Genomic DNA, 19,649 nt, shown 5'->3' with positions numbered 1-19,649 from the left:
CTGTATTTGCAAATGCCTTTTTTTAAATATGAACAATAGAAGAAAGCAGCAGCTCTTTGCAGCAATTTTTCTAGATATGGGCCATACTAACACACTGCTAAAGAGTAGAAAGAAAGAGAGAAACACGTGACAGAAGCGTGCGACGCATAGACCTTCCCACTTATAACAAATAGTCGCACTTTCATGAAACTTTAACCTTTGTCACTCAACATTAAGCTTCGCAGAGAGCGACAACAGCCGGCTGTACAACGACAACCCCTTATATTCGCGAGGAAGTTTGCCCCGAGGTCGTTTGCATATTACACTTCGTGGAACTGGCCCGTGATCTGACAGTCAAGAAAATATAAAATACGTTTCAACGCCCACTTCCCGCTTCCAGAACTAGCCCCCAGTGACTACACATATTGTGCAAATCGCTAGCCTGCACTGATTACATTTATTCTCGTAGCGACTATGCCGACGCTCGAGGGACCTCCGTGCCGTCGGCACAGCCGTTGTCGTCCGCGCCACCAACGTCTTGCTGCCACGTGCGCGGTCCCTGCCTGACAGGTCAGAACGTATGGGTTAGAGGGCACTCAGTGACAGTCGGAACGGTGCAGTGCTAAAGTGAAGAGGACAAGTGAATGCACCGTCACGCTACACTAAATGAGCTGTGCCTGAGCCAGGCGGCGTTCTGGCATCCACTGCTGGCACGAGTGCTGCGCACATACGTATTAGCGTTCCTATTGATACCACACCGCGGCGCATACAGTTGTCTGAGCGCAACAGACAGTAAGCGTCGAGCTAAATAAATGTAATCTTTTTCTTCTTCTTTTTTTATCTTTTTTTCTTATTGGCGCTGAGAAGCACCGACCCATCTCGGTCAGTTCTATCTCGTCCACCATCAAGCCGCCTACTCAATATTTCATTTCCAAATAAACGTCATCACCGAGTAAGGAAATGTTCACAAGGAGCACAAAGATTTTATGTATGAAGCCGCTGAGGCGCTTTTGTGCACAAAGCATGTAGCATTTGCGGTAAATTATGTTGGAGTGTTGATTCCAGGCCGCACCGACAGAAAGGCAACTTGCATGTCTAACAAATACAGCTGCCCGGAAGACGGCGGGAACAGAACTCAATTCAGCATTACCCCACATGGCGAGGACAACCTCCATTGTGAAAATTTTGCTCACAACTAAGGCTACACCTTTGTTTGTCCACTGCGGATAAAAAAAAAGACCTTGTTATGCCGTAAACACTACAATTTGTTGTGGGAACGTTGTCAATTTTTATTTTCAGGTAATCTCGCTGGAAAGGCGGATTGGCACTATCGTGCACAATAATATTGTTGTGCGTTATCATGCACAACAATATTCCTTACCTTGAATAAAAATGCAGAAGAAGACAGTACGTTTTCATACTGGGCCATTTGTGAACGCACACGGAACTTTTCCAAAATGGTGCTCATTGCGTGTCTTCTTTATGGCAATAGCAACTATTTAGACACTCGAGCCAAATCTTTCCCGTCGCCGTGATGTTTCCGAAAAGCGCAAGTCCGAAGTTTCACGTGCCCTATGCTGCGGATGAGACGAAGAGAGTTCTAGGATGAGCCGAGAACGTTTGTGCACATGGTTTGATGCACGCTCTCTTCCCGAGTACCAAATGGTCGAGGTCATATGGCCAAGCGTGGTAAGGGATAAGAGTGGGCGTCTCCTCTTCTTGCCCGGCCATGGCTGAGCGTGGCTGTACACGCCGCCGAGCCCATATACGGCCCGCACGCCGTACCTTAGTGGTGATCTGGCGCGGGTGCAAAGCTATAGGGCTAGCCGAGATGGCTGGTGGTTTTATGCGAACGTTCTTCCTGCGTGCCTGGTATTGGGAGTCTCGAAACCTCAAGTTTCACAACCTCAAGACTCACTATTGAGTCACTATAATTCACTATTGAGTCACTCACTATTGGGTGACTCTCCACTACTCCAGCGTTGTGACAGCGAGTGTTCGAGGTTATCGAGCGAGATCTATTCAGGTTCGCCACTGTGCGCTGGACACCGTGCCTGATCATTGCGTTAGTAAGCGAATGTTTACTGCAATTTATGTGGCCGATATGATTACAAACGTCCCTGTCTACGAAGCAACGTGTGGTTGTCTAATACGTGGCGATCGATATCAGTATTTAGCCTTTCGGGCAAAGCTGCGTCTTTTCAGTTCCTTTTCCTTTATCGATATTTTCAAATCTAAGGCTTATCCGGTGCATATGTTGGAATTTAAGTAAAGTGAAGCTTGTTGGGATTATACAGAATGCACGCGACGATTGATCTTCACGAATGGGACGCGAGGGGTCATGAGGCACTGGGAAATTTCGTTGAGCAGAAGGAGGTGATGGGGGCGTTTCGTGTAGCTGAACCCATTGCAGCGCTGCAGAAGTAAAATTTCACCTAATTTCACCGAATATTTTCACATAAAGAAGGTTTCACATCAGATGATTGAGGAAACGCTTTAAAACTTAGATCCTGCTGGCGATAGGCAATCACTGCTATCTGGAAAAAAAGTATATTGCTCAGGCTTAGCACACCGCCGAGCTTGCGCTCAATAAAATGGTTTGCAAGCTAGCGGTTGGCCGATGTGTATGACTGCAATTGAACTGCGCGTTTCTGCTGCATGGCTTAGGTTGGCTTCACGTTTGGCTTTAAGTCGAAGTTCATTACATTGCTGGTCTAGTCCAATTGTTCGGCCAATCGAACTAGCTGCTTCAAACGTAGTTTCATCTTCTTGTGCTGTGCTCTTAGTCTTCTGCACCACTTGTTGTGCCACACCACATATGACTCGTCATCGCGGCGACGAGGTACGAGTGCTTTCCTACATTCCTCAGGGAGGCTGATTGACGCCTGCAAAAATGTCTACCATCCATGAAAAATGAAAAAAATAACGGGTGAGGCATTCCAGCTAGCGCCCAGCGTCAATGACTTTATCCAGCGACTCCCTTCTTGAAGCGACGGAATGCGATGTGGCTGACGTCACCACCCGCCCCGCCTTGTTAAGCACGAAAATAGACCTGTCCACCTGCGTTGTCATGGCATTTAAGAAGACACCATCACTTTGTTGGCAAAAAAAAAAAAAACGCCACCACTTAGTTTTGTGGGCTCGGCGAGCTATTTTCCTGCTATATGCCAACTACATGTTGCTTGTAAGTAATACTTAAATATATCCACATAACTCTTCTTCACTTTGGCTGACTCCGTGACTTCATCTTTCTTCTTCTTCGAAATGTTAACGTTCGTGTCTGCCCGGAGGTTCGAAAACTTGAATCGCAAGATTGGTGGTAGCTTTGGGATTCGGCAGACCCATGTCTCAACAGTGGTGGTTGCGGTGAAATTTCAAAGTTCGAAGACCCATTTTTTTGTGGCAGCTCAGGGATCGTAGATGTACATCGCAACACCCTCCTTGAACTTCCAAAGAGGGTCCATCTGTGCTAAGCAACCTAATGCATACCCTTTATAAATTCTTCCAATGGGTTCAGTGGAGGACTATGAATTGCTTATAAGCCGACCGAACCAACATAACGATGCGATTGTGATATTACCCTGCTCCTACCATGCCCTGATACATTTGTACACGTCACATATGCATAAAATGTACTTTATACATATATAAGAAATTCACATATAACGCTATACATGTATAACATTAATGGCAAGAACAGGACATTTCACAATAAAAACGCATTAATCAATTAGTATATAGTATTCTTATACGTACAGCCAACCGCCAGAATTTGCACAGCACGACTTCTCAGGAAACGTTCAATCTACGAGCAGCTTGTAGGAGTAGCCAGTAAACCTTACATCCCAGTGTTGTTTGCACAGTCTATAGTAGAGGTTGGATATTCAAATACAAGGCTGCTTTACGGTGTTCCGGAGATATTCAGATTTGTCTAAGTTCCGCGGTCCATAAAATTTTTTTGGTCGACTTCATATTTCATGTGCGTGTGTGCAGCGTCTATTCTGAATTCTTGTTTCTAGTCGTTCGCGCAAATGCCGCATCCTCACCGCATTTCTCATCTTGCTCATTTTCAGAAAGTCCCAAAATTGAACGTGAGTTATGACACAAACACACACACACACGCACACGCACACACGCACGCACACACGCACGCACACACGCACGCACACACGCACACACACGCACACACGCACGCACACACGCACACACGCACGCACGCACGCACACACGCACGCACGCACACACGCACGCACACACGCACACGCATACGCACACGCATACGCACACGCACACGCACACGCACACACACGCACACACACGCACACACACACGCACGCACACACGCACACACACACACACACGCACACACACACACACACACACGTGCACTCGCACACGCACACGCACACACGCACACACGCACACACGCACACACGCACACACGCTCACTTTCCCCCTAATTCTGGCCTAATTTTCGCCACTGCTGTCGAAATGAAACGAATTTGCAGGCTTCAATCTGCGTGCGCAATGTTCTACTAGCACTAAATAATTTCTCGAACCTGTGCGTCCGGAATTTTGTGCGTAGTATGGAACATTAACATCGATTAATTGCTTCAAAGTAAAGGCTGAAATCAACCGTTCCTGCAGCCGAACGCTGATGAAAGGTTTGACTCCAGGTTTCAAGAGAAAGGCCCAGGAGCAAGATCAGGCTGTCATAAGACGTAACGCAATTCCTACTTAATAAAAAAACTAAACGTAAACGGGACAGATCGCTAACTATTGATGTGGCAAGATATGAAAGATGGCCTATAATTGTTGATGGCACTATCTCATCATTCTGCACACATGCGTACCGAATGAAATTTGGAAATATTTCTCCAAAGACTAAGCGAGCGGGATAGAGTAGGTCAATGATATTATTGAGCTGCCATTTAAAGGTAAATGTTTGTCCCTAGACAGGTATTTGGTATTATTATTATTATTATTATTATTATTATTTGTTTTGAACACATATACACATATACACAGGTATCAGGAAAGGGAAAGCGGGGAGCAGGCTGGCAACTGCCACCGGAAGGGGCACAACGCCTGCCTACTCTTCTGAAGGGAGGTGACAGCAACACAGAAATGGAAGATAGGAAGGAGGGGAGGAAAAAGGAAAGAGGAAAGGAAGAGCAACAGGACAAATCTAAAGACCAAAGTAGATCACTGCAACAGGTCAAATCTAAAGACTAAAGTAGAACTCTGCAGCCGGAGTTAAAGTGACGCTGCGTCGAACAGCCTCCACAATTATCGACAACATCCATGGCTAGTTCGCTAGGCGGCTAATTGTGTTCTCCACGATGAGATGCCAAGTAAACCTGCCCGCTATCACCGTTTCACCGGTAGTCGGTTCACAATGTACACTATAAGGTGTTTGAACCCGCCACCTCCCATCTTCGAAGGAAGAAGCGTTTGGGTGCAGTACTGATCACACACAGTAGAGTCGGTCACTGAAGGTCACGCTACTATAGAATGTTGAATGTTATTGCTACAAACGTGAACCCAAGTTAGTTAGTTCTATAAAGGTTAGTAGGGCGCGATGGGCCTGATCACGTTTAGATGCACAGCCACTGGGGTATAAACATTCCTCGAGTGTCGCACACCGCAGGCCAAGGAGATGATAGTTTCTCACTAGCGACATGCGCTGCGCACTGAAAGCGGGACACTCAAATATAAGGTGCTGAAGTGTCTCGTAGCAGCCACAAGACGTACACAATGGACTTTCCGCACGCCCTTGTCTGTATAAACGTTCGTGCACGTTCACGCAACCAACCCTCAGCTTGAGCAGTTGTGCTCTAGCGCGACGAGGCAAGCCTCGACCACGAACACGGGGCGGGAACGTTCCAATTGCGACGCGCTGATCTGGATGCTGCTTGAGTAGGTGGCGACGAATCAGCAGACGAGCGTCATCAAGCTTGCACAAAATTTCTGGGCAGTCACAGTTGTTATGAACGCAACTTGAAGCGAGCCGATCAGCCTCTTCATTGCCGGCGATTCCTACGTGTGAAGGTATCCATTGAGCAACGAGAGATACCCCACGTGATGCAATTTTGCTCGCAGAGTCATTAATGCTGCGCACAAGTGGACAATCAAGCTCACTGCGTTGTAACCTGCTAAGGGCAGCACGGGAGTCCGTAAAGATGACAACCTTCGATGTAATTAACTCCTCTTGCACGTATTTCAGTGCAACATTAATCGCTGCTAGTTCCGCAGTTGTTGACGAAGTTGGATGAGGTATTTTAAAGATACGTCGTAGTTGAGTTGAAGGGCAGTAAAAAGCTGCAGAGGCGCTTTGACCGTCGTTGTGTACAGATGCATCTGTGAAAACTTGAAGATAATCTGGAAACTTTTCGAACAAGTGAGACTGAGCCAATTGGAATATTGCCGAAACAGCCATATCAGACTTTTTGTGCATGTCAGGGATTGTGAGGAAAATGGGGAATACGTGTTCCGTGATACCTTTTGGAGGCGGAGACGTATCTGAAGCAGCATGTTCAGAAATCGCAGTGATATCCATAAATAATGCTGCCATTTTTCCCATGCGAGATAATGGGCGGTGAATCAGACGATCAAGGAGCGATTGACCATTCGATGTGCGGTGCAGACGCTCAATATGATACAGAGCTCTCTGATCTGCTTTCAGCCTCAGAGGTAACTGATGCGCTTCAGTAAGTAATGCAATAGATTGCGCCTCACGAGGTAATCCAAGCATAAGTCGAAGGGCAATGCGATGATCTCGCTCCAGTTGGGCCATCAAATTAGGTGGTATGTTCAAAATTGGCAATGCGTACAGCATGCCTGAAAGTACAGATGACTGGTACACCTGAAGAGCCGTTGTTTGGTCGCAACCAGCACCACGAGCAGTCAAGGCGGCCACATACTTAAGAAGGGAGTGTGATTTGCGTCGTACACATTTAACAGCAGGACGCCAAGAGATGCGATCATCCACAATTAACCCCAAGTAACGGTGTTGACGCACCCGGTTTATAGGCGTTTCGTCAAGATACAGTCGGCTCATTGTTCGACGAGCGCGTTGTTTAGGGTGATATGCTATTGCAGCCGACTTAGCAGGTGATATGAGCAGGGCAACTTCACCCAAGTACTCCGAAGTAGCGTTGAGAGCTCTTTGCAAGCTTGCACGAAGCCGCGGACCAAGGTGCGAAGGGCCGCTTATCCACAGAGCAATGTCATCTGCGTAGACAGCTATGCTCACAGGGAAGTCAGTGTCTCGAGGCAAACGACTTGGAAGCGCGGCGAGTACCGCGTTAAACAATAGCGGCGATAATACGCTGCCCTGTGGAACACCGCACTTCACATTTCGCTTTTCACTAGTTACTCCTCCGACACGCACTTTCATCCGGCGCTCCGATAGAAAATTATGCACAAACTGGAGCAGACGACCCGAAATTCCCGCGGTTGCAAGAGCGAAAATAATCGCCTTATGCGGAACTGAATCGAAAGCTTGCTGTATGTCTAGGAAGAGCATGTAGGCGGAATGCTTGTTTTCTTTAGCAAATTCGAGTGCTGAGACAAGGTCAGATATGCTGTCCAGAGCCGAACGGCGGCGACGAAAGCCACTCATGACATCAGGGAAAAAATTCAGCTCCTCTAGCCTGACATCTAAGCGAAACAAGACCATTCGCTCCATTAACTTGATGATGTTTGAAGTTAGGGATATTGGTCGGTAGGACTTGAGGTGCCTTGCTGGACGCCCGGGCTTTAAAATTGGTATTACCACGGACGATTTCCACTCAGCAGGGATTACACCGGTTCTCCATACTTCATTATACTCGTCCAATATACGGTCATGGAAACTCTTATCAACGTTCCCCAATGCTTGGTACGTCACACCATCTGCGCCTGGAGCAGTGCGGCGTTTGGAGAGGCTCAGCGCGTGTCGCAGCTCCTCAAGAGTGAAATCTGCCTCGTCCATCTGGCAAGCTGGACTGTAGGAAGCGGTTACGGTGCTGTGACTTGTCAAAGAAGGAAGGTCGCTAATTGTGGTGTCACTGGATGCAGAAGAGACGAAAATGTCTGCAAATGCCTTTGCTATTACTTTTGGTGACTGGCCAGTCGCTATGCTCAATGTAGCCGTAGGATTCTTGCAGATTTCAGGAGTGCGGAGAGCCTTCAGTATGCGCCATACATTTCCAAAACCACTTCCAGTATGCAACGAACTTCACAAAGCTTCCCAGCTCTTGCGACGAAGCTGTTTTGTATGCCGCCGTATGGCTGCATCAAGGCGATTGTATATAGTCCAGTCGGTGCGTCGTTTAGAGCGCTGTGCCCGTCTATAAGCGCGCCGTCGACATGCGCGGAGCCACAAAAGCTTTAGATCGGGATTTGGTTTGCCGATATTCCGTCTTCGTTGTACTGTAGCTTTTTGTAAGCACTCACTCATAAGTTTAAATAGGCTGTCTTGAGATGGTGCCTCTGAGATCAGCTGTCGGAACTTGTCCCAGTTAGTAACTGTATAAACGACATTCTGGCGACCCGCAGTATGTGTTGGTGTTAACCAAATGGGTAGGTGATCTGAGCCCCACTGGTCGGTTTCACATGACCAGGCTAAGCACACATCTCTCGTTGTTATCGCAAGGTCTATAGTGGAATGCTCCTTTCCTCTACCAATAAATGTAGGTGAACCGTCATTCAGTATTTGGAGATCGTTCTTGATAATGAACTCGTTAATCTCTGCTCCACGTTTGTCTTGGGGACGGCTACACCATCGTGGATGGTGGGCATTAAAGTCTCCGCATAACACAAACGACGCACCACACCGAGACACTAAGCACTCAAGTAGCGAGGTATCGGAAGAACGTGTAGGCCTGTTGTATATGCTTGCCACCGTCGTATACACACCTCTGAGGCTCACAGTAACAGCTACACACTCAAACTCATCGTCACAGATGCCGTCTGTGTCAATAACCGCGAAGTCCAAGTCAGCACGAACGTACACTGATGCTTTTGAAGCATTGCGCGTATGCGCCGCCTCCACACACTGGAAAGAGCCACAAGCTGGTTCCGCGCATCGAGTGTTACTGTGGACACCCACGAAGCCTGGCAATCGATATTCGTCTTTCCTTACGTTCGTTTCCTGAAGCGCTATAACGTCTGGTGGAGTCTTCATAGCGACTAGTCGAAGGGCTAAATCAGCGTGCCGCGGTCGCATCGACCTGACATTCCACTGCAGCACAAAGGGGCGAGGCTGCTGACAACTGTTAGAATTGTTTCCGGTAAAATGTCTAGCGAAGGCCGTCGAGGACAGGAACGAGTGCCTCTAAAAGTTGCTCTGCTGCTGACGCTGCCTGTGTCTGGCGACCGGCGATTAGAGATCTGATGACGTTGACAAGCATCTTTAGAAGATTGACAAGTTGCACATCGTCGTTGGCTGATACCGGTTTAGGTACTGTGTTTGCAGTGCTTTCCACTGTGGTCGAAGTCTTTGTAGATACTTGTTCCGGTAGTTTCGATGGAAGCGCTGGCCACGATGTGTCTGAGAGGCAGAAGGTCCGCCCCCCTACCTTCTGGTGCGTTGTTTCTTTGTCACTCTTTGAACGCGCTACTTTTCCAGTCGCTGGGGCAGCACTACGGCGACGGGAGCTCTCATCTCCTGCTGCCTTCTTTATGGCTTTTTCTTTTAGTGCCTTTAGTTCATTCTTCAATGAGGGACATCCTTTATCCGTTGCCAAATGTTCACCATTACAGTTAGGGCACCGATATGCCTGACTTTCACAGGAATCTACATGGTGATTCCCACCGCATTTGGCACAGACTAGATCTCTGGTGCAAAAGCCCTGAACATGACCAATCTTGAAACATTTATGGCATTGCAAAGGCCGTGGTACGAAAGGTCGAACAGGATAGCGCACAAGTCAAGCCTTTATATGACTAGGCAGCTTTCCAGAGACAAAAAGTATCTTCATGCACTTTGACGTGCCCAGCCTTCGAACGCTAATTATTTTGCATGGTGGCGTGCAAACGATCATGTTCTTAAAAACGTCGTCTTTGAGATCCAAGTCTACATCAGATACGACACCAGCCACTATATTCGTACCCTGTGGTATGTAGGGACGTGTGCGAACCCCACAGATTTCAGACAAACCAAGTAGTGTTTGCACCATCTTATCATCAGTCGTGTCAACGGCAATGACATTTTTCCAGGGATTCACGCGAACCTCTTGGATTAGTCCAGGGGCAAGTTTGAAGAAGAAATCATTAAGTTTCTGTCGAGAGATAGCATTCAGGCTTACCATCGCGTCGATGGGAATGAAAGCTACTGTCGTAGTCTTGATGGTGTTGTATATGACAGTCCCTTCACTTGAGGACGACGCCGGAGACGTCCGTCGTGGGCGGCGGTGCTTGACAGGTATGAAAGCATCCGAATCTTCCGATCTTGAGTCAGAAAGCTCGGAATCAGTAGCGTCGGATCCTACTGCCGAACTGAGCCGCTTCCGAGCCGCGGGCGGTCTATGCTGATCGCCAGACGCGTCCAAGACCATATCTTCCATGGCAGGCTCCGCGGGGAGGATCTCCCAGCAGAGTAGAAGACTTCAGGGTTCAGCACAAACGTCGTCGCCTGTTACTGATGCACGAAAATAATGTAAATAGAGAAAAACTGCAGCACCAGAAGAAAACCAGCGACCGAGCACAGTAACTTCGTCGTCCTCATTTTTTTTTTATTTGGTACTTGATGATAAAAGACATCAATGCGCTGTTCTTTTATAATTTATACTAATGGCCAAACGAAGCGAAAAAGTCGTTTGTACTCTTAAAGCACAGAAACACTTACATCTCAACAATTTTGTCGGGTGTCGCCATGCACCGCCTACAGGATATATAATAGCACGAACACTTTGACAGTGTTAATGTGTAATCTCTAAGCGCACCTCTACGGGGGTAAAAAATAAGAGCTTCTCTAAACAAACGACGAAGCCTGCAGGTTTTGTGAGCACGATCTCTTGTGCAGCTCACGGTCGACATTTTTGTGAACACCAGTCTTGAGCAGGTAATTTATAGACTTCAATTCAAGGGCACCCAATGTAATTTAGATTTGTGATGTTTTCACAGATGTTTTATTTCGATGGCAGTTATAGGGGCACTCAAGGCGCTTTTTCGCGTCTCTGTCACCATGATGTTTTGCATAAAGTCCAAGGGCCATAACACCGCCGCCTTGCGATGGAAAAGCGTGCGAGGGAAAGCGTGCGAGGGTGAGCCGACGATCGCGGCTCAACCTCGAGTGTGCAAGGCAGGAAAGCTAGGAGGAAGCGCACCGTCTTCAGTTGTGCGCAAGGGTCCCGGGGGTGGAGAGGCGGGGGAGGGGGCGTTGTACTTCGGATGGATGGATGGATGGATGGATGGATGGATGGATGTTATGAGCGTCCCCTTTGGAACGGGGCGGTGGGTTGCGCCACCAAGCTCTTGCTACTATACTGCCTAATATCCTACCTAGGTTAAACAATGAAAAAAAAAAAACCACTATGAACTACCACGCCCAAATTTTCTGACCCCTATTGCGAACTCTGCTTTTCTACGTTTCCGTCTTTTGTCGTTTCCCTACTTTTCATCCACCAATCCTCCAGTCGCCTCTTACTAATGTCTGTTGCGGACATGTTTGCTCTACCACTGCTCCCTCTGAACCCAAAGCTTCAAGGAGGTCAGTGGTGCCTAAATCGACCGCTGGGTAGACGTCTTCACATTCTAATGAAACATGCTCCGTAGTTTCCCTAGCTTTACCGAAGCAAGCACATACTTCTTCTTTATTCTTGTATCTCGTTTTATAGGTGCGTGTTCTAAGGCATCCCGATCTCGATTCGAAAAGTAATGAGCTTCCCTTTGAGTTATCATAAATAGTTTCTTTCCTGATTTCGTTTTTTCCTCTTAAGTAGTTACTCATGGCAAGTTTCTTTTCCATTGCCGGCACCAATGAGATTAATCGAGCCTCTCTGACTTTCCTCTTGACCTCCTTTGTTGCTGTGTTGTCCACCCTACAGGCCGCATACTTGCTGGTAAGCTTCCTAGTTCTTTTCCTCCACTGTGAATCAATGTTTTTCCTGTACAGATACCTGAACACTCTCCCAGCCCAATTACTTTCTTCCATATTCCTCAGTCGTTCTTCATACTCGATTTTACTGCGAGCTTCCCTCACTTCAATCTAGTCCAGCCCATATCACCCTGCAGAGCTTCATTTGTAGCCTTCCCGTGAGCGCCCAATGCAAGACGACCCACTGACCTTTGGTTCACATCGAGTCCTGATTGTACTCCTGATTTAAAGCAAACAACCGCATTTCCAAAAGTAAGCCCTGGAACTATTACACCTTTCCACATACCTCGGAGGACCTCGTACCTATTGTGTCCCCATAGCGCTCTGTGCTTCATTATGGCTTTATTTCTCTTCCCCTTTACTGTTATAGTTTTTTCCTCTGTTTCCATATATCCATTGCCTTCGTTTATCCATATAACAAGGTATTTATATTCTGTTACCTGAGTTATTTCTTGGGCCTGTATCTCCACTGTCTGTTCACTGTTTTCATTGAATACCCTAACACCTGATTGTCTAACACTAAATTTCAAACCTAAATTGTTGCCTTCCTGTCCACAGATATTAGCCAGACGTTGCAAATCACTTTGCTTGTTAGCTAGCAACACAATGTCGTCCGCATAAAATAAACCTGGGAGTTGCTGCTCTGCTACTGTACGTGCCTGTTTGTATGAGAGATTAAACCCGATATTACTTCCTTCTAGCGCCCTCCCCATCCTAACCATGTACATCATAAACAGCAGTGACGATAAAAAGCTTCCCTGCCTCAGTCCTTTGTTGATAACTTTGACCTGGGTCCTCATCCCCTCTCATTCAACGCAAACGGTATTTTTTAGGTAAATCTCTCTCAAAACTTATAGACAATGGTCACCTAAGCCTTCCCTTTCCAGAATCTACCACAGAATGTTGCGGTCTATGTTGCCATAGGCTCCTGTAATGTCTAAAAAGACCACATATAACGGTCTGCTTTCTACTTTTGATATGTCAATACACTAAGTAAGAACAAACAAGTTATCATCCAAACGCCTACCTATTCTGAAGCCATTCTGAAGCTCTCCCAAAATGCCATTATTCTCTGCCCATGCTTGAAGCTTTAATTGGATTGCCTGCATTGCTAGCCTGTATATTACCGATGTAATGGTCAACGGTCTATACGAGTGAATTCTGTCTTTCTCCCCCTTACCTTTATAAATTAAATTCATTCTACTTTGTCGCCAACTGTCTGGTATTCGTCTATCTTTTAAAGTTTTTTCCACTGCTTTCACCAGAGCTTCCTTACTTGTTCGTCCTAGTTCATTTATCAGCTTAACGGGAACCTCGCCTAGCCCTGTGGCTGTGCGCTTAGGAATTTTCTCTTCCGCTTTCTTCCAGTTTAAATTTGTCAGCACCAGCTCCTTTTCCACTTGGGTCTCTTTCATGCTCTTTTTTTCATCAAGTATAACCTCATCATTGCCTTGGAAACATTCGGCTGTTGCTTTTCGTATGTAATTTATTGCCGCTTCTCCTTCCAGTCTGTTTTCATCTTCGTCTAGGATATGTTGTTGTATTGTTGTTGACTTCCGGCCTAATAATTTTATGTGGTTCCAAAATACTCTAGGTGCGGCCTTCTTTTTCTCACGTATTTCTAACAACCAACGTTCGCGTTCACTTTCACTTCAGACGTAACACTGTGCGCCCCCGTGCGGACGCGCCGGCTTTATTTTAAAAGTGACCTGCTTTGGCGGCAGAGTCTAGGTGGAGAGAGTCCTCGTACGTTTGCGTGTGCTGTGTTCTCGGCGCTCAGTATACGTTCAAGCGATACACAGCACGAAGGACACTTTGCTCGCTGCTGCAGCCGCGCTTCCTCACGCCAACCTTTTGACAGCGAGTGTCCGTGGTCATCGAATGTCGCCTGTGCACGTTCGCCTGTGCGCGCTGACACCATGCTTGTTAATTTAGTTCGTAAGCGGGTGTTTACACGTTTATATGGCTGATAAAACTAATATCCTTACTTGTTGAGGCTGTATACTAATTTGCTATCGCAATCGGTGACAAGCTTTACAGGCGAAAGTGCGACTTCTTTTCTTAAGTCGACGATATTGTTGTACTAACTGTTAAAGGGTTAATAATGACTTTGGAATGTGCAGGGCCACGCTAAGATCCGTCGGAAGTGGAGCAAAATTCAATTTGCCTTAGTTTTGCAGCATGCTCTCTCTGCGACGAACTGTATTGCGAAGGCACGTTGCCTGCATCATGTCATAAAATGCCAAATATAGAATGGAATAACCTCGTTGTCACGTTAATAGTATGTGATTTTCGGAAACCGCGGAATGTGTGAGCGACAAATACAATTTTAATCATGAACATTCTTTCAAGGAATGCTGGGAGGCCGTTTCAGTTTTCGTGGAGCCACTTCAACAAGAGTGGGCAATTCTTTGAAGTTGCCGCCACTTTTCAATCCCCAAAGGGAATTTACAAGCGTTTCTCGTTTTCAGTTCTTGCTTTTTCTGAAGGTGAAACGTTCAGGCACGCTGTTTAGGAACTCGGAAACTCCGCTAAACATGCCGAAAGAGGAACTTTTCCATTAATTTCCGACTAGCGCTGCCATAACAGAGTGTGTGGGTGCTTTCTGAAATTTTCCCGTGAACCTAAGGAATAGGCGAAGCAGCAGCCAATGGTACGTGTCTGTTATGTTTTAGAGTTGTTTCTCTATATACCTGTAAAAATAAAAATTTCTGATCTAACAGTTCCTTCGCTTTGTTCTACCAAAATAACAAAATGACAAACCCAACATAATTCTAACAATCTTACGTGATAGAGCACCTTGCGGGTTCCATTCCTCTTATTCATGACATAAAGCATTCCATTTCACACCGTGGAACTTGGCCTTTGATCCGTAGTTTGAATAACGGTTTCTTGAAAGTGCAAGGCGGTGGCATTATATTTTTAGGCGCAACACATGCTTTGCGCAACAGATAAACACTGAGAAAGAATTAATAAAACTGTCTTGCTAAAGAATCCATGGCATGCAGTATTTCTTTTTGCATAGCTTTTTCTATTTGTGCTGGAAATGTCGAACCGAAAACATGCAAGGTGTCAGCTTGTTTGTTAAGCAATTGAAGGGAGTGTAGCAAAATTGTATATTGATTTATTCGTATTTCGAAATCAGTTTTACGCACACTCGAGGTGTTTTCGCGACTTTTGTGCGGCCCGGCGCATGCCTTTACGCGATGACCGTGCGCATGAGCGGTCAGCCCCTAAAGGGTAGTAAGGTATCAAATGACGCGCTCTGCGTTTGCCTGGAAAAACGATGATGCCAAGTGGACGCTAAATATGCTGCGTCGTGTCTGCTTCTAGCTCTCTGTGTACCGCCCTCGAACTTTTTGATGCAAAAGCATCAAATGGCCCATTTACCGAAAAATCCGGCGTCTATAGCAGCGAAACGGCAACTAACTTCCCATTGGCTGTGACGTCATGTCACGTGCGTGCTTCTATGCAGCAGAGCGTGCGAAACGGAACACCTGCTTATGCGATAGCGTGCCAACTGTTGCGTGAGGGGAGAGGGCATCAGCGCGACGCCACATCACCAGCGCACCTCGACGTGGCATATACGGCGACGCGATACCTAGGTCGGGGCGAGACCGGTTGTCGTTGGCAAGGTGGTCGTGACGATCGCATGCGCGTGCCGCCATCTGGCTCTCGGAACCTGACGCACGGTCAGTGTAGCTCTTGCTCACCCCCAATGCGCTTGGCTGCAGCGGGCGCCCTCCTGTCTTGGTGGCCGCCGCTGCTCCCTCGGTATCTCGTCGCGCAGAACATCGGTGGCATGTGACGTCCTTGATCTGTCAACATTGTCGTCCAAAGGATTCCGGTCTGCAGCCAACATGCTAACGTAGAAACTGTACAAGAAAAAAAGATTACCCGCAACAAGTTAATCCAGCATCTCGATAACATAGCCCGCAGCAAAACTCGAACACATTCCTCGTGGCATGCAAAACTCGAAAGACCGGTCAGCGGCGTTGAGTTAGACATAAATGCAATCACATTGACAACTCAAGTGCTTAGATGTCCTCGGATTTCTTTTAAAGCGAAGCTTCCTTTGCCTCTTCCTTCGACTTTCCCAGTGCTGCGGCTGCTGTTGCCAAGCGCACCGCGTCGGTGGGGGGGTCAGAGTTTGTGTATACATGACAGGAGCGAGTCAGAGAGGAAAGACGACGCGAGAAACTCGTTTTCACCCCCGCCTTGAATGTGCACAATGCCCTGTGGAGCTCCCTGGCTATCGCCACATTAGCCTCTTGACAGCTGTAATTATCCGTGACTCCCTTCAGAAGCATTGCAGAAGCTGCAGCGCTTCCCTCGTGCGAGTTCAGAGGGTACGTAGGCAGAACTGTAGGAAGGAGGGAGTAGAAGAGGCAGTACCCATACAAGGAAGGAGGGGGGAGAAGTGACGTGAGAAGGCAAGGAAAACTTGCTACTATACGATGGATGTTGCACGGAAACTGGATAAGCTTAAGTTGAAGGTACGGTACAGCACATTGCTGCTATTTCTGAAAAATAAACGCCATGCGGATATGTCAAGCGGACAAACTGCGCAGGACGAGCAGGAGCAGAGCCGCATTACTCAAAGCGCACCCCAGAGTCCAGGCGACACTACGGAAGCGGTCGACCATTAAGTCAACACTTCTGTGGCCGCCGTGGTAGCGTTGCGGCTATGGCATTGCTTGAGGCCGTGGATTTGATCCCAACCCCGGCAGCCGCATTTCGATGGGGACGAAATAGAAAACGCCCGTGTGCCTAGATTTTGGGAGACGCTAGAGAACATCACGGGGTCAAAATTTTTCCCGAGTCCACCACTACGGCTTGCCTCATAATCCGATTGTGGTTTTGGCACGTACAGCCCCATAATCCAAATCAAGTTTAATACTTCCGCCAGAAAGGCATGTGCCATGTGAGGCAATGACTATACTCAACCCTGTCAGAGATTATGAAATATGGCGCACGACAACGCCTCAACAAAACACCTCTCCTTGTGTGCGCTGTGTACGCAGACAAACAACAGTGGCGCACGCAAGGTAACGTGTAACATCAACTCACCGCTCTGGTGTTAGGCTAAACGTTGAAGAAATTAAGCTTTAGCCGTCAACATCAGCGTTAATTACCGTCAATGAAAGCATCCAGCACGTAAAGCTTCGGTTACACCGATTCCCACAGTGAGTGGGATCTGTACATTTTTTTTTCAGGATAAGTCATGTGCGATCATTGCAAATACAAACAACGAGACATGTAGACGCGTCATCATGCTTCGCTTAATTGACTCCGCCGATGCCACGTTCTGGCTTCCGTTGAGGGCGTGAGTGCTGTGCGCACACTGATTATAGCGTTCGTGCTGGGGAACTGTGTGCAAACCACCCCATGGTGTACACGCTGGTCATAGCGGAACTCACAGAAAAAGTCAAGTTAAATATGAATATCCCTTCCATTTGGCGCTGACAAACGCTGACGATTCCCAATCGGTCTCATTTCATGTACAATCGAGGTGGCAGGCTTTTAATGTCACCCCAGGTTCTAACCGTTGCGCCACCGTTACAATATGCCCTTCTTCTGCCCTACGCTTTACGTTATTTGATCTTGCCGTTGAGTGCGGGAGTACGCCGACGTTTAGGAGGACGTAGATTAATGAAGGTTTATTTACATTATGCACAGGAATATGTCGAAAGCAAAATAACAGTAAGGGTCATCGACGGCCGGAGTCAAATGGTACACTGCGGCCCGTGGCAAGAAGAACGTCTCTCTTTATTCCGATGGCTCTCGGGCTTATGACCCCTTCAGTCCATCGTGGCCACGTATTTTCATCCAGTCTTGGGGCTCGTGCAACTTATGTCATCTTCGGCCAATGGGGACACTCCATAGGATCTATTTTCCAATAGCTGCCTTTCTCGGGCGTTGCCTCCTCGCCTGGTAGGCGCTCAGCAGGAGGGAACTCGTCGCCCTTGAACGACCTTCCACCGCTCCAAGGTAACTTTTCACGGGACTAGGGTCAACTACCGCGGACCGTTCCGGCTTCCAGATGCACTTTCTGGAAGCGTCACACATGGGGGGCGAGGGGGGGATGACAGAAGGTGCGCCCGCGGAACACGAGGGTGGGATGGCCAACTTGTCTTACAGGGGCGGCAGCATGGTCGACGCGCACCAGCGCGCCACAATCGGAAAGTGACGGTGAATGCTAGCGTTCACCCCCGCAGCGCCCCCCGCTGGAAGGGGCCCTGCGAGTGCGTGACTAGATCAGATGTGCAGCGCGTCGGCTATGTATTTTTCGCACGGAAACGCTAGCCACATCTTCGGACCCCATGGAAAACCTTACCACCATCTCCGGAATGTGACCTGGCACACCTGGACACCACGCTTCGGCAAGTGGACCCTCTTTACGACTTTCACGGGCGTTTTACATCTCGACGCCGGTGGCGGCCCCGCTTGGCCTACAGGCTTTGGCGCGTCCCGGCAGAACGGGCGATCGCCCCGAACTACTCCCGCACCTGAGGCGGAAACTTACACCGGTTACAACCGGTGTAAGTTTACCGTAAGTTTACCGTTAGTGTAAGTACACCGGTTACGACCGGTGTAAGGATGGAAACTTACACCGGTTACGACCGGTGTAAGTTACCATCCAAACCTCGGACAGCAGACCGGAGCTATCCCAAACCTTCAAGAGCACCGCGGTTGCAGCCGTGGTGGCAAGACGAGAGCGGGCGAACGATGCAGCAATGGCAGCTGCTGATGCTGCAGCTCGCACTTGTTCCACAACGCTCCCGCCGCCTGCGACGCGCTCGGCGGGCCCGCAGCAGGGGAATAACCGCACATGGCAACCTCTACTTCTGCCCAAGCCGAAAGTGACGGATTTCGTCGTCGTTCTGAAACCGCGGACTCAATTGTTCCTCACCACCGTTTTGCCGACAACAGCGCCGGCAGCGCACTCATCGCCCACCTCGGAGCAAACGCCAACCGGCTCGTCACAGTAGTTGTGGTGCGGGACCAAAACCTCATCCTGGCCTACACCCAAACCCGCTTATTGCGGACAAACTGATTGGTGAACTCACAGTTCTCTCCTCTGTCGGTCCGGTGACTCTTTTCGGGTACCTAGGCGCGGATACCCAGAACTCTTCCTACGGAGTGGTGACAGTGCGTAGTACCGACTCCGAAGCCGAACTTCAACAACGCCTCTACTGGCCGAAGGGCGAGATGCTCCAAAGCCGGCGATTAGGCACCTCCAACAAGGTGAGGCTCACTTTTTCCGGCAAGGTGAAGCCCAGGTACGTTACGTACGACGCCCTGCCAATGCCGGTACAGCCGTACAAAAAGACCGTACCAGCATGTAGCCAGTGGGGATCTGTTGGGCACCGCCCAGACGCCTGCCCTGGCCCTAAGCCGGACCTCTGCGGCACCTGTGGCAGCATGGTGCCACTCATGGATGGCGCTCGCGCACCTCACCAAAGTGCGGTGCACACCAAAGTGCGTATTTGCGCCGGACCTCACGTCACCGGCGACCGGAGCTGTAAGGAGCACTACAAGGTGCCACCACACAAATCGCCCACCGCTCCACTGGAGAGCCAACCCG

The 19,649-nt window shown here is 48.4% G+C and overlaps 1 protein-coding gene across 1 annotated transcript in view; it reads left to right on the top strand.

Annotated features, from left to right (window-relative positions):
• Positions 1-19,649, top strand: part of LOC126522463 (glutamate receptor ionotropic, kainate 2-like) — a 364,802-nt gene that overhangs the window by 70,540 nt on the left and 274,613 nt on the right. The window lies entirely within an intron of this gene.

Source organism: Dermacentor andersoni, chromosome 6 (assembly GCF_023375885.2).
Source record: "Dermacentor andersoni chromosome 6, qqDerAnde1_hic_scaffold, whole genome shotgun sequence".
NCBI lineage: Eukaryota > Metazoa > Arthropoda > Arachnida > Ixodida > Ixodidae > Dermacentor > Dermacentor andersoni.
This window is presented reverse-complemented; position numbering and strand designations above follow the sequence as displayed.